Source organism: Camellia sinensis, chromosome 8 (assembly GCF_055761805.1).
Source record: "Camellia sinensis isolate YWXY chromosome 8, ASM5576180v1, whole genome shotgun sequence".
Lineage (NCBI taxonomy): Eukaryota > Viridiplantae > Streptophyta > Magnoliopsida > Ericales > Theaceae > Camellia > Camellia sinensis.
Genome location: NC_138968.1, coordinates 145,045,902 through 145,060,019, shown reverse-complemented (window position 1 = coordinate 145,060,019; position 14,118 = coordinate 145,045,902).

The following is a 14,118-nucleotide window of genomic DNA, read 5'->3' as shown; positions in this document are numbered from 1 at the left end:
ATGTACCTCTGGCGTCTGAGTGGAGGAAATCTCCTTATTTTGGCCGGAAGGACCCCTTCTGGCGGGCGGCTACCTCCACCACTTCTCTTCTGACTCCGAAGGGAGCTCTATTATGTCTCACTGAGGACACTGACTCCAGACATGAGGCCCTTATTTCTCCTTCTTCGGTGCTACGCTTTAGGATTGAGCGAGGGGACTTTCCATACTGTTATCCTCAGCTCAAGGCCTTTTCAAACCCTCATTTTGGTTGGCAGGAGTGGGTCGATGATGTCCTCTCGGACAGGAGCCTTTGTCAGCGGCTTCAGGAGGCCTGGTTATTGATCCCGGTGAAAATATCTCGATCCCTATCCATCCGTCGCAACAATATTAGCCTTGAAGCCATGGCTCTTCGGTGGAGCACCGAGACACATACCTTTATACTTGGCCAGCACGAGATGGGACCCACCCTCGAGGATGTGTTCATGCTGCTGCGTCTAGAAGTGACCGGCCCTGATGCCTTCTACCCTGAGCGGACACCCCCCGAGGATGATTCTTTGATCCAATCTCTGAAGCTAAATCTTCAAGCTTGTGGCCAATGAAGTTCTGCATTTGATGGTTCAGCGAGGAGGACCAGTCGAGTAAGGACGGACCATGCCTCCTATACTGCATGGATCCGCCACTTCTTCAAGGATCTTCAGCCCTTGGCTAGAGATGCTGACCCCGATTCTCAAGACTATGAGGCCGGTCCGATGTATGGCTCTAGGCTTTGGGATTTCTGGCTTGCTTCATTTCATTCTTCATTCTTCCGAGCACACCTCCGGATTCTCTCAATCCCTTTGTCTTCCCCTTGGCAGTTAGGCTCTTCAGAGGGGATCGGATTCCTTTGGCTCCGCTATTTCTTGGGAATCTTTATTACCTGCTAGATCTACTACATCGAGACATGGTTCGTTCCGTGGGTCGATATGAGCCTGTCTCCTTCATTCACAGCCAGTTCCTGCTTTGTTTCTTCTTTGAGAGGTTCCAGAAGTTTGCCCCCACTCCGACTGTATTCAAGGCAGAGGTTCTTCAGGAGATTGTGGATAAAGATGGTATCCCCGTGCTCGGTACTGATGGGTCTCGAACATTTGAGAAAGTGAAGTCTTGCCAGCCGTTGATCACGCGTTGGTCACGTACCATTTCCACCTTATCCTTGAATACTCTGGTGGATGATCCCCGACGCTTTGTGGCACGGCCGTATGTATGCCCATCGGTAGGTGTGGCAACACCACTTATTTATCATGGTTCCTCCTGCTCGGTGTCCTTTCTTTTGCCGAAGAACATCCCTGTACACTTTGTTGATATGGTGATAATGACCCGTCCAAGTTCATTACCGGTATGGCATGAGGAAGGCGTTGATAGTGCCATTTATAGACCTGACCGTGTAGCATGTCAATTCGGGTTTGATCAATGTGCCCCAGGGCCAGCACCTCCTTTATTATCATTTTCAGAGAGCTACGGGCGCTTCAGTCGCGGGCTTGTACACACCATGCTTCCCATATCTGGCTCTTTGACGATGCCAGGCTTGAGCCGAGTAGGGGCTTTCACCCCCTCCTTCAGGCGATATTGGCGGAAGAATATCGATGCATTTATTGCATTTGTCCAGAGCAGACCGACCATATGTTTGCCTCCGCCGATCTATAAGAAGGACTCTTCTCTTCGGCTACCTGAGAGCCGGAAATCTGATCACATATATGAGAGTTTCTTCATTTCATCTGCTCCAACTGACCCTTCGGCTCGGGCATCTGCTTCTAGCTTGGCAATTACTTCTCCAGAGCCAGTTCCTTTGAATAAGGCCTCTGGTCCTCCGACGACCCGCCTTAAGAAGATGGCTCACAAGAGGACTTCTGATGCTAGTCCTTCCGCTCCTTGCCTTTCCAAAAGGCTTCATGAGGTACCCGAAATTTTTGATTTGAAGTTACTTTCCTTCTTGCGACTAGACCTTCTTAAGTGAACACTTTTTATTTTCCCTTGTTGTGTAGGACCCTACGGCTGTTGACGTTCTCAGTACCATGGCTACGGCCATGCTTCCTCCACCAGGCTGGATTCAGACTTGGACGACACCCTCCCTTTGTCTGCAAGACTTATAAAGATGCGCACCCCTCGTATAGCGGCTATAGATGATGATGATGATAATGAGGTTGAGTCCTCCGATCATTTTTGTGGCCTTATCCCGCGCATGCGTCGTCACCGTCCTATCGTAACTGAGGAGGAACGCTATCTTGGTGACGAGGTTGTCGGGGCTCGCCATTCTGATGTTGAGATTGCTGAAGGGACTGATGCCACAGAAATTGATGCCGCAGGTCATGCTTCTAGAATCAATGTAGAGATGAGGTGCGCCTCTGGGAATGGTGTGGAGGTGGATGTGCTAGAAATTTCTGAGACTCGCTCTGGCACTTATGGTGATTCTCATCCTCCGGCCCTCCTTCCTTCTTCAGGGATGACTGCTATTGTTCAGGCTTCATTAGACATTGAGATCGATCAGGTGCCCTCTGTACGGCCAAGTGACTTTGTTGATGCTAAGAGTCCTTCAGTTGCTCCGGCTTTGCATAATGATTCTCCTTCTAGTAATCTTCTTTTCTGAAGTTTGTCATGTTCTTCCATCTGTGAGAAATCTTTACTCAAATGGCTTTACTGTTCCCCGCCCCTAATAAGACTTCTTTTTTTTTTCTTCAGTGTTAGCTGCCACCAGGGTCCTGCCTTCACCTACCTCGGACTCTACTCTGACTCTCTTTGTTACTTCTCGTGGTTCTCCTTCTCAATGGGAGACACCTGCCTTTGAGACGACTGCTAAAGGTCCTTCTGGTAATCTTTCTTTCTGAAGTTTGTCATGTATTTCTATCTGTGAGAAATCTTTACTCAAATGGCTTTACTGTTACTTACTCCTAATAAGACTTCCTTATCTTTTCTTCAGTGTTAGCTGTCACCGGGGTCCTGCCTTCACCTGCCTTGGACTCTGCTCTGACTCTCTTTGTGACTCCTCGTGGTTCTCTTTCTCAAGGGGAGACACTTACCTTTGAGACGACTGCTAGAGGTTCTTCATCGCCAGTTCCTTCGAATGTTTTGGATCTGAATCTCAGCGATTTCCACTTTGATAGTGATGTTTTTGGTCTTTCCCCTTATCGCTCTGCATTCTCGGGCTCAGGACCTCTACCGAAAGTTACCCCTCGGGGTGGTTCATCTAACCCGCTAGACATTCGGGAGATTCCTGAGACTAGTAGCTTTCCGACCCCAATTCCTCCTTCGGCTTCTGGCAAAGTATCATTTCTCCGTTATTGGGTAGCTCCTGAGTTTGCTTCAGTTCTACAGCTTGTGCATTCGAGTTACCCAGAGACCTTTGCTTTATTTGCTTGCTAATGTCCACTCATTCAGACTGCTCTTCTCGAGTCTTTTGCCACCATCTTATATAGCTTGGACAGGCAACGGCTGTGTGACCTTAATGGGAAAGTAGTCGAGATAGCGTATCAGGGGATCTCTGACATGGAGCGTCACTAAGTGGATTTATCATGGCTTCGGAAGCGCCTGGATGTAGCTTCAAACGCCAGTCATCGGGAGGAAATTTTGTCTGTGCTTGCCTCTTATTGGACCTCTATAGATGAGACAAAGGCAACTCTTCGTGAACTTGAGTAAGGCTATGCTCGGGCCTTGGAGACTTTAGAAGCACACTCTGCTGTTTGTCCTCCGGATGTAGATGTGACGAGCAGCTTCTTCGAGGGTGTTTTTAGGAGAGATTGAGTTTTTTTTTATCATTACTTTCTTGCCCCTTTTGATATAAATGTTTTTATCTAGGACAATGCAATGAAATGACAAAATCTTTGCTGTTTGGATATTTTCGCATTGTTTTCTCATTCTACTTGATAAAATATTTATTTCAAATGATACAATGGAAAGAACAATCATATACACATGTTTATAAAAGCTGAAATATTCTCATTAATTCTTCAACTTTCTTGACAAAAGTATAATAAATTCACTGCAAGTGATGGGATAAAACATACATCATAAAGAAAACCAGCTTCTTCATAACGTAAGGGAAATACAACTTTTAGACAAAGTAGGAAAATGAAAATGAATTTCAACATAGATGAGTCTAACTACGGGTAGTAATTCTTGATAAACTTTGCATTGAGTGGGCCAGTTCAGAAGCCATCTTCAACCCTTACAAGCTTGTAGTACCCGCTTAAGCTTGCCTGAACCACCCTGTAGGGCTCTTCCCATTTTGGAGAAAACTTGGGCAAGGGTTGTCCTCGCATGATTGGGTCTACAATCTTCCATAATAGATCACCTTCTTCGAACTTTCTTGGCACCACAGTCTGATTATAGGCCCGGGTGATGGACTTATGATACCTTTCCATGACTTTTGCAGCTCTGTCATGCTTTTCCTCTAATGCTTCCAATCTGGTGGTTCGAGGCTCTAGTACCATCCCCGAGACTAGAGCCATTCGAGTAGATGCTGTTTCCAACTCTATAAGTAACACTGTCTCGGACCCATACACAAGGGAGTAAAGAGTTGCTTGAGTTGGCTTTCTCTTTGAAGTGCGATACGCCCATAGGGCTACTATCAACTGTTCGAACCAAGTCCCCCCAAATTCATCCATCATCTTACTCAGAATCCTTATCAGTGTCTTGTTTGTGGCCTCCGCTTGCCCGTTCCCTTTTGGATAGTAGGGTGTGGATTTGTGATGCTTCACTTGGTAAGTCTCTAGGAGGCTCTTCACATATTTGTTTATGAAGGGAGTGCCATTGTCCAAGAGGATGGTGTTTGGTACTCCAAATCGGAAAATGATATTTTCCTTGATGAAGTTCGAGACTGCGGGACCCGTAGCTTTCTTTAGAGGGATTGCTTCGACCCACTTTGTGCTTGATTCTGTAGCTGCGAGAATCCACTTGTACCCCTTAGAAGGTGTGGAGATGGGCCCTATCAGATCAAAGGCCTAGGTATGGAACGGCCATGGCGTTCGAATACTATGCAGGTCTACAGTTGGAGCATGGATCAAATTTCTGTGTTTCTGACAAGTTTGGCACCTCTTCACGTAATGGGACGCATCTGATTCCATGGTCGGCCAGTAATACCCAAGGTCAATAAGTTGCTCAAACAGCCTAGCCCCTCCTTGATGCTCAATCTCGTGGGCTCTTCCGAGGACTAGATCCGACTCCTCCTTGGAGAGACATCTCAGGGGAGTGCCCTCAATACTTCTTCTATCAAGCTTGTTTTGATCAAGAAAGTACCGCCTTGCTCTCCTCTTGAGGTGTGCAATGTCCCTTGGGCTTTCAGGTTGTGTTCCCTCTTTGAGATAGTCAATGTAGACTTGCCTCCAGTCAGGGGTATCAATTTCAAAACAACTCTCATCCTCCCGGATGTATGACTGACACTTGGGGCGTTCCTTCTGTAATTGATTCGAGTCCTTTTCCATCCGGGCCAATAATAGCCTTGTCTTTGGATTCTTCTGTACAGACTGATATCCCCATCCCCGCAAGACTTTTCATGGATCTGTTGTAGTCGGAAGCTTGCTTCTTGTTGGCCAACACATCGGGCTAGGAATCCGGTACCCCCTCGGAAGTAAAGTTCACCTTGAATAATTATGAATTGGGCAAGCTTGGCCATAGTCAATTTTCCAACTTTGCGTCTGAGTTGTTCGAGGATTTCTCCTCTTCAGTCCTCTGGAAGGTCTTTGCCTTCGGGTATTATTGAAGCTTCTGTTCTCTTTATGATAACAATTGTCGCCTCTTCTTCTGAAATGTCAACTCCTGCCCCTAATGTTGCGAGGGCATCTGAAAACTTGTTGTCGGAGCGAGGCACATGCTCTATTTCGACCTTCTGAAATTTGTCAAGAAGCCTTTGGACTGTTGTTCGATATGTGGCCAAGGCAGGCTCCTTTAAGACGAACTGTCCTGAAATTTGCTTCACTATCAGCTTTAAGTCCCCCCAAATCCGAATCTTCTTGATACTGTGCTTCTCAGCTGCTATCAAGCCTAAAATAAGAGCCTCATACTCGGCTTCATTATTCGAACAATGGAAATCCAATTTATAAGACAAATATAATTTTTCCCCACTTTTGCTTGTAAGGACTATCCCGGTTCCTCCTTTACCTCCGGCTACTGCTCCGTCAAAGCTCAAGGTCCAAAAGCTTTCCTCGGAAACCATAGCTGCATGCACCTCTCCTCTTAATTCTTCATTCACTGGTTCATAGTCACCACTTGGAAATTGGGCAAGGAGATCGGCTAAGGCTTGGCTTTTGATTGCCTTGGGAGCTACACATGTGATCTCGAATTCACCCAGTGCTAACAACCATCTTGCCACATTCCCGGTTAGAGCAGGCTTGCTGAGGAGGTATCGGATTGGATCACTTCTAGTAACAATCTGAATCTGATGTGCTAAGAAGTAATGTTTGAGCTTTTGGGCAGTGAATACCAAAGCTAAACAATGTCTCTCTACTAAAGTATATCGGACTTCTGCTCCTCGAATCTTCCAGCTGATGTAATACACCGGGCGTTCTGCTCCATCTACATCTTGGACCAATAATGCCCCTATGGACTTGGGGGTTGAAGTTAAGTACAACATTAGAGGTACCCCGGGCTGCGGGGCTATCATGGTCTGAGGCGAGGTCAAGGCCGCCTTGATTCTCTCGAAGGCCTTTTGGTGCTCTTGGTTCCACTCGAACTTGGCATCTCCTTTCAACAACGAACCGAAAGGGGCAGAGATCTCTGCCAATGCTGGGATAAACCTTTGAATATAAGACACCTTCCCGAGGAACTTCTTTAATTCCTTCTGAGAATGTGGGGGAGGCATTGCTTTGATAGACTTGACCTTGTCTTCATCTGCCTCGATACCATGCCTATGTACAAGAAACCCGAGGAACTTCCCAGCCGTCACCCCGAAAGCACATTTGAGAGGATTCATCCTCATTTTGAATTTCTGGCACCTCTTGAATACTTTCTCAAGGTCTCGGAGATGGTCCTCTTCTTTCTTGGATTTCACCACTAGATCATCAACATAATCTTCCACCTCATGATGGATCATGTCATGAAAGATTGCAGTCATAGCCCTTTGGTAAGTTGTTCCGGCATTCTTGAGTCTGAAAGGCATGATTGTATAGAAGAAGTTTCCGAGAGGTGTTCTAAAAGCGGTCTTTTCTGCGTCCTCTTCAGCCATCTTAATCTGATTGTATCCGCTGAATCCATCCATGAATGAGAACATCTGGTGTCCCGAGGTGGCATTTACGAGGGTGTCGATGTGTGGTAGAGGGAATTCATCCTTCGAGCAAGATTTGTTCAAATCTCGAAAGTCTACACATACTCTGATTTGACCATTCTTCTTCTTTACTGGCACTATGTTTACCAACCATGTGGGGTACTGTATTGGCCGAATGAAACCTGCTTGTTGAAGTTTTTCAATCTCCTCCTTAATCTTCTCTTCGAGATCCGGATGATATTTTCGGGCAGCTTGCTTAATTGGCTTGGAGTTTGGGAGCACATCAAGATAATGGGAGACTAGGTCAGGATTTAGTCTGGGCATTTCCTTATATGACCAAGCGAACACATCTGAATACCGGCTTATCAACTTTAACAACTGTTCCCGCCTCTCTGGGCTAAGGCTCGAACTTATGAATACCGACCTTGGAGCATCTTGTCCATCACTCAGATCTATTTCAATAAGTTGTTCGGGCTGAGGCTTCAACCCATCTTGCATGCATTCTTGAGCCACTACATGCTTTATCACTATGTCATTATCAAGAGGCTCTTCTTTTGACTCGGAGTCGGTGACTGAAGAAACCGACTCCCCGCACCTTCATAAATAGTACACCATCTTGCCCCATTCTCGGACTTTCATCACCTTTCGAGGAATAGGCGGACTTTCTGGTCTAGAGATTGCCCGTTTACTTGATTCTGCCCTTGGCTCCTTGTCATCTTTGATATCCTCCCAACGAGGAATTTTGACCCCCCGAGGCTTAGAGGTGGTGGGAACTTCTTCGACAGCCAGTTCGGTGAAATAGATGCCATCAGAATAATGAGCTTCATGGATCTCGAAAGGCCTTTCTGTAGCTTGAATTGTCATTGTCTTCTTTCCCCATTTAGCCTTAACACACTGATGATAACTTGACAGTACTACCCCATATCTATGCATCCAGGTCCTCCCTAGAATGATGTGATAATTTGCCTCGGAGTCGATAATATGAAACTTGGTGGCTGAGCGAATCTCTCCGATGGCTAAATCAACTGTTACACATCCTATAGTAACTCTCCTTTCTCCACCGAAGCCAGTAATGACTATCGGCTGTTTCACAATGTGCTATTCAGGGATTCCGGCCTTTTCTAGAGTAGTGCGAGTCATAATGTTGATAGAGGCTCTGCTGTCCAGAAAGGCCCTTTTGAACTCAACCCCGTTAATAAAAGCAGTCACGTAAAGCGGGCGGTTGTGAGAAAAGGGATACTTTCAATCAGTCTCGGAGAAAGTAATGGCACTAGATTGCTCTTTTGCCTTCCTCGGAATAGATCTCTCGGTCGACATGCATTCCTCATGGTATGCCTCAGCTATATTGATGATACACTTGGTGATTTCTGTTCTTGCCTCCCTAGAAGGTCCAAGCTGGTCGAAGAATTGCTTGAACTTTACACAGTCTTGCAAGGTTTTGGCATAGTGATCCGGATCTTTTTCCACTCTTGGAGGCTCGTAGTTAACCATCTCCTCGGTCTCTTCAAAATAAGATGCCACATAAACATGGTGTCCTCATCTTCTGTAGTACTCTTCTCCTCCTTCTGGATCAAAGGGATCGTCGACATGAGTTGTGAAGGTTCTGCCCTCTGGATCGAGAGCACTTCCATAGTAAACTTGCTCACCCTCGGGCTCAAGGATGTCGTCCAGATAATAATCATCGTCATCGAGATTGGCGATAGCCTCAATCATCGGGCCTTCATAAGCTATCATAGCAACATTCTTGCCCTTATCTCGGTGCTGAGGATATGGTTGTTCTCGGATATCTTGAGTCCCTTGCTTTTTGAACCTCAATTCGTCTTCCTCGACTTTATCTCTGAAGATTTTCCAGAGAGTCCAACACTTCTCTGTCGAATGTTTCAATGTACGATGGTAGACACAAAATTCAGGGCTCTCACGGTCCTTTTTTGATGGCATTTCTTCGACATAAGGAAATTTTAGCTCTCCGTCGGCCACCCATTCCTTAACTAGAGCTTTTACTTCCTCGATTCCACATGGATAAGAAACATTCCCCTTTTCACCATTATATTGCTTCCTCTTCTGGCCTCTATGACCTCCTCCTTGTGACTTTCGGGTATCTGGGGCAGAGGCAGCAGCAACAATAGGTCCACGAGACGATTTGAAGCTAGTCTTGTAACTGGCCTTAAATCCGGACTCCTGAGCCTGAAGAATGCTAATGTTCCGAGCTGCTTCTATTAATGCCGAGAAGGTGGGTAGCTTGTGATTAACTAGAAACATTTTGTACCTGCTCAATACCCCTTCTAGACAGATTTGAACCAGATAACTCTCCTCCACTGTTTCATGGCAATCCACGGCCTTGTCCTGAAACCTTTTGACGTAGTCAAGGATGTCTTCACTTTCCTGCTGCTTTTCTTTACACAATGTAAGTGTGGTCATCTTCTCCGCCACTTGAAAGAACTTAGAGTGGAATTTGTTAACCATTTCCTCCCAACTTCGGACAGAGTTTGGGGCCAAATTAACATACCAACTATATGCTCGGTCGGTGAGGGACTTAGAGAATTCTCTCAGCCGAAGGACGCGGTTTGAACCATGAATACCTAGAGTCTCAATGAATCGCACAACATGTTCTCGAGCATTTCCTTGTTTGCCATCGAACTTGATGAACTTCGGCACTGTATACCCCTCAGGGTATGGATAGCTCAGCATCTCAAAGGGGTAATGCGGCTTGACATCCGGATCAGGCAAAGAGGGTAAAGTCCTCTTGCCCCATTCGAGATCGAACTTGGCTTGCACATCGGCGAGAGTGAGAAACTGTTGAGGAAGAGAGTTTGATGGTGGTATTCTCGAAACTTGGCTTATGGACCCAAAGACTGAGCTAGGGGCGACTTGGCCATTCTGGTGCTGCGAATTCATCATTGGTAAGGACATTTGACGATACTGGCCATCAGCGCCTATAGACAAGCCAGTTGGTGATGGGACATTGAATTGAGGCCCGTAAAGTCCACCGCACGGCGCCGCTATACCGGGTTGTGCTTGCAAATTTGTTGTTGGCACCAAAGGAGGCCTGGCTGGTACTTGAGTAACATTTACTGGTGGTGTAACAAGATTAAGTACGAGCAGAGCTCCCTTTTGCGCCATCATGCCCCTTATATTTGCCTGGACATCAACAGTCGCCGGAACGCCATTCATTACACCAGAACCTCCCCTAGTCACCATTGGATCTTGGCTTGGCACGCCATGAAGCCCAGGCGTGGGCAAATTGCTGCCGCCTACTGTGGTTTGAGCATGTGTTACTGTGGCCGTGCATGAGCCATCAGCTGACTGGGGCCTACTTCTTCTTGGATTTGATTTTGCGCTCCGGCGGGAATAACTCCACCACCAGTTTGATTTCCGTTTGGCGTCGGTGCAAAATTAGAACTCATTACCAACATGGTGTGAGTGAGATTCTGAAGAGTGGCAAGAATCTCTTGCTGAGTATTTTGAAGTCCTTGAATGGCTTCAAGCAAAAGTGGTTGATCTGGAGCCATGGCCCTGTCATCACCACCATTAGAGGATCCTTGTTGGTGAACTTCATCTTCTCCCGCCATCCTTGTTGGAGTTGTGTGGATTCCAAATCTCGTTGAGACCATTAACCAATCCGCCTCCCCAGCAGAGTCGCCAAAATGTAGGAGAGGGTTCAAGAAAGGAGTTGGAAAATTCGAAGATCTTCGAAGATCCTTGAAGAACAACTTCGAATTCTCTAGAAGATGATGAGAGGCTTAGATTCTTCAATAGTCTCAACTCAAAAACACAAGAGTGAAGGAGATGATGGAGATAAGAGATTGGGTGAAGAAGAAGGCAAAATGGCTAGAGAGAGAATAATGGCAAGGCTCTCTCATGGATCTCCCACTTTCACTCTTAAGGTTGATAATGGAGAAGGGAAATTAGTTCTTTCCCAAGAGTTAATTCTCCAAAATCCATCCCTTGTAAAGCTATGGGTGGGTGCTATTTATAGGCACCTCATGATGTAGGATGGAGCCCATGTGCAAGGCACATGGGGAATATTCTCTCTAACCACCTTGTCCGAGGAGGTGACCTCTCCGAGGATGAGGAAAACCCTGAAGAGGAGATCAACCTCTCGGTGAACCCTTCTTCTTAGCCACACCTAACCAATGATCCCTAATCATTCCAAAGGGCCGAGGTAATCCTAGAGGACCCCCCCGCCGCTAAATATTGCCGAGTCTCATGGACCCCCCGGAGTCGTGCAACCTCGACCCGGGTATAGGCTAGTTTAACCGAAGAGTGAATTTATCTCTACTCACCGTCCTCGAGATCGGGTCCTTTGTTCGAACTCCATTACGCCCATGGTTCTGGTGCGTAGATCCCAGAAAGCTCCAAGCCCACAAGTGTTCTGGGACTCATTAACGGAGCGACTTCTAGATTGCGTTTGAATCCATTCGAAGCCAGGTGCTTCGGATCTCTAGGTTCGTGGATCCGAACCCTTTCGAGTCCGAGCTCGAGTAAGTCTCTAAGTTCGTGGATCCGAACCCTTTCGAGGCTTAGAGCGATTCAGCCCGTTTGATGGCGATAAATTCGGGCCCACCAATCTTGGACTTACGATAAATTCAAGCCCACCAACCTCCGACTATTGGGCCTAATTAATTTAGTGGGCCCAAATTAGCTCCTCTTACACCTGGAAAGTTACAAAAAATGAATTTTTATCACAGATGACAGTGGCGGTGTTGTGGAATGGTTTTATAAGAATTACCCAACGAGGGATCAGCATTTTACGGAAAGGAATTGAGGGAATAGAAATTGAGAGGGGGGGAAATTCAGTTTTCTCTTTCCGATCGACCAGCCGGTCGTCTCCCAGGACGTCCAGTACGTTTTCATGAAAGCTACAGTACTCACCGTTGGAGTAACTGATATCAAATTGAGGAATTCGTCTTTTTTTACTCAGATTTGATGAAATTTCTGATGAACAGTTGGAGATGCCCTAACTAACACAAAAAAATATAAAAAATTCTCACACGACTCGTCAAAAAATCTAAAAGTTAATTGCGGGAAAGTCGCATTTAATGAACTTAAATACCATTAAGTCCTGTTGACTTTTTAAATACACCAATATATTCTCCATTACCTTTATTGCCCTCATTAAATTCTAATTTATCAAATCTTTTCATATTTCTTTTTCATCTCTATCTCTTTTCTCTCTTCACCATGTTTCTAGAAATCATAAACTTCACACAACTACTAGCCAGCCACTACTACCATCGTTGCCTACTACCACCGCATCACCACTGTTGTGATCTACCACCATCACTACCATTGTCGTCTACCACCACTATCGTGGTTAGCCACCGCCATCGTTCATCAACTATCAACACTACTACCATCTCAGATCCACCACCACCATCTCATATCCACCTCCACCATTGCAAATCTACACTCCATCGTTGTCTTCATCCCTCGCTGTCGTCGCTCGCCTCACGCTGTCGTTGTTGCTTGCCTCACACCACTATCCTCCTCTGTTGTTGCCATCACTATCGGCCATCATTCTCCTCTATTGCCATCAATATCACTCGCCTCAACAACCATCCTCCTCCCTCGTTGTCAAGAACACTCACTTTGTTTGTTGTGTTGATTAGTTTCATCACTGTTATTTTCTAAAACTAATGTCATTTTTGTGAGTTTGTAAGTGATGTTATTTGTTTTGAGATGAAACTTATTTTTGATGAATTTTTAAAAGCAGTGATAAATTTATCATTTTTCTCACTAGAGAGAAGTAAATATGCAGTATGGTCAATCTATCAGTGATAAATTTATCATTGATTTGTTGAATATGTTGTATACTATTGCTGAAGTTTCATAAATATACAGTGATAAGTTTATCACTGATTTGTCAGTGTAGAGATAAATATATGTTGGATGGGTCAATCTATCAGTGATAAATTTATTATTGATTGGTGTTATATACTATATAGTTTGTGACAAAATTTTTAACAAATTTGCCAATGATAAATTTATCACTGAAAAGAGGACAAATAGCAGATAGTAAAGGCAAAATTATGTTGATTAATGACACTGCAGACAACTATTTTCTGGTAAGGCCTTTCGTTTTCCTCTTTGTCAACTTCCTCTCTCTCCTATACTTCTCTTTTTTCTATTCTTTTGTCACTATCAGATCTAAAGAGGTAGTGATGTGGTTTGAAATAGACGTTATTTTTGCCAACAAATGGCTTCGGAAACCATCACTGGAAGTAGTTGCTAGATGTGATCACCGGAGGTTGTTGAAAGTGATAACTGAAGGTTATCATCAACTGTTGAAAGTGATTGCCAATGGCTAGAAGTCAACAGTTGAAAGTGATTGCTAATGGCTAGAAGTGGGAGTGATGGGTCATATCAGTGATCTAATGATTGAGTTGTCGAAGGAAGTTGTGGGAAAGGTATTTTGAAAATATTTATAGGTGAAAATATAAATAGAACTTACAAGTAAATAAATTTAGTCAATAAAACCAATCCATAAATCCCCTAAAATCTAAAGCCTATGGCCCAGCATGAACCAATCTATTTAATTCGACCTAAATTTGAGGTTGGACTAGCCCAGCCCAAGCTTAGACGGAAAGGTAAAATTCACGAGCCGGCCAATAAGCCAGACCCAATGAGATATCTAAAGCTGGCTCAAACCTGGCCTATACGTGCAGCCTAAAGGCTCGTATTAAGAGAATTTCAAAACAAAATTAGATAATTGTTGCTAATCAAACAACTCTCTCACACACATTCATCTCAGTAAAGAAATGCACCTCGGGCAAGTTTACGGGATAACAGCCAGGTGGTGGGCCACAAAATATAAATCTTCCCCTGTTTAATCTAGCATATATGTAATATGCTATCACAGAGAGAGAGAGAGTACAAATCATGCTAGGAAAGGCATGTAAAATAAGAAATGA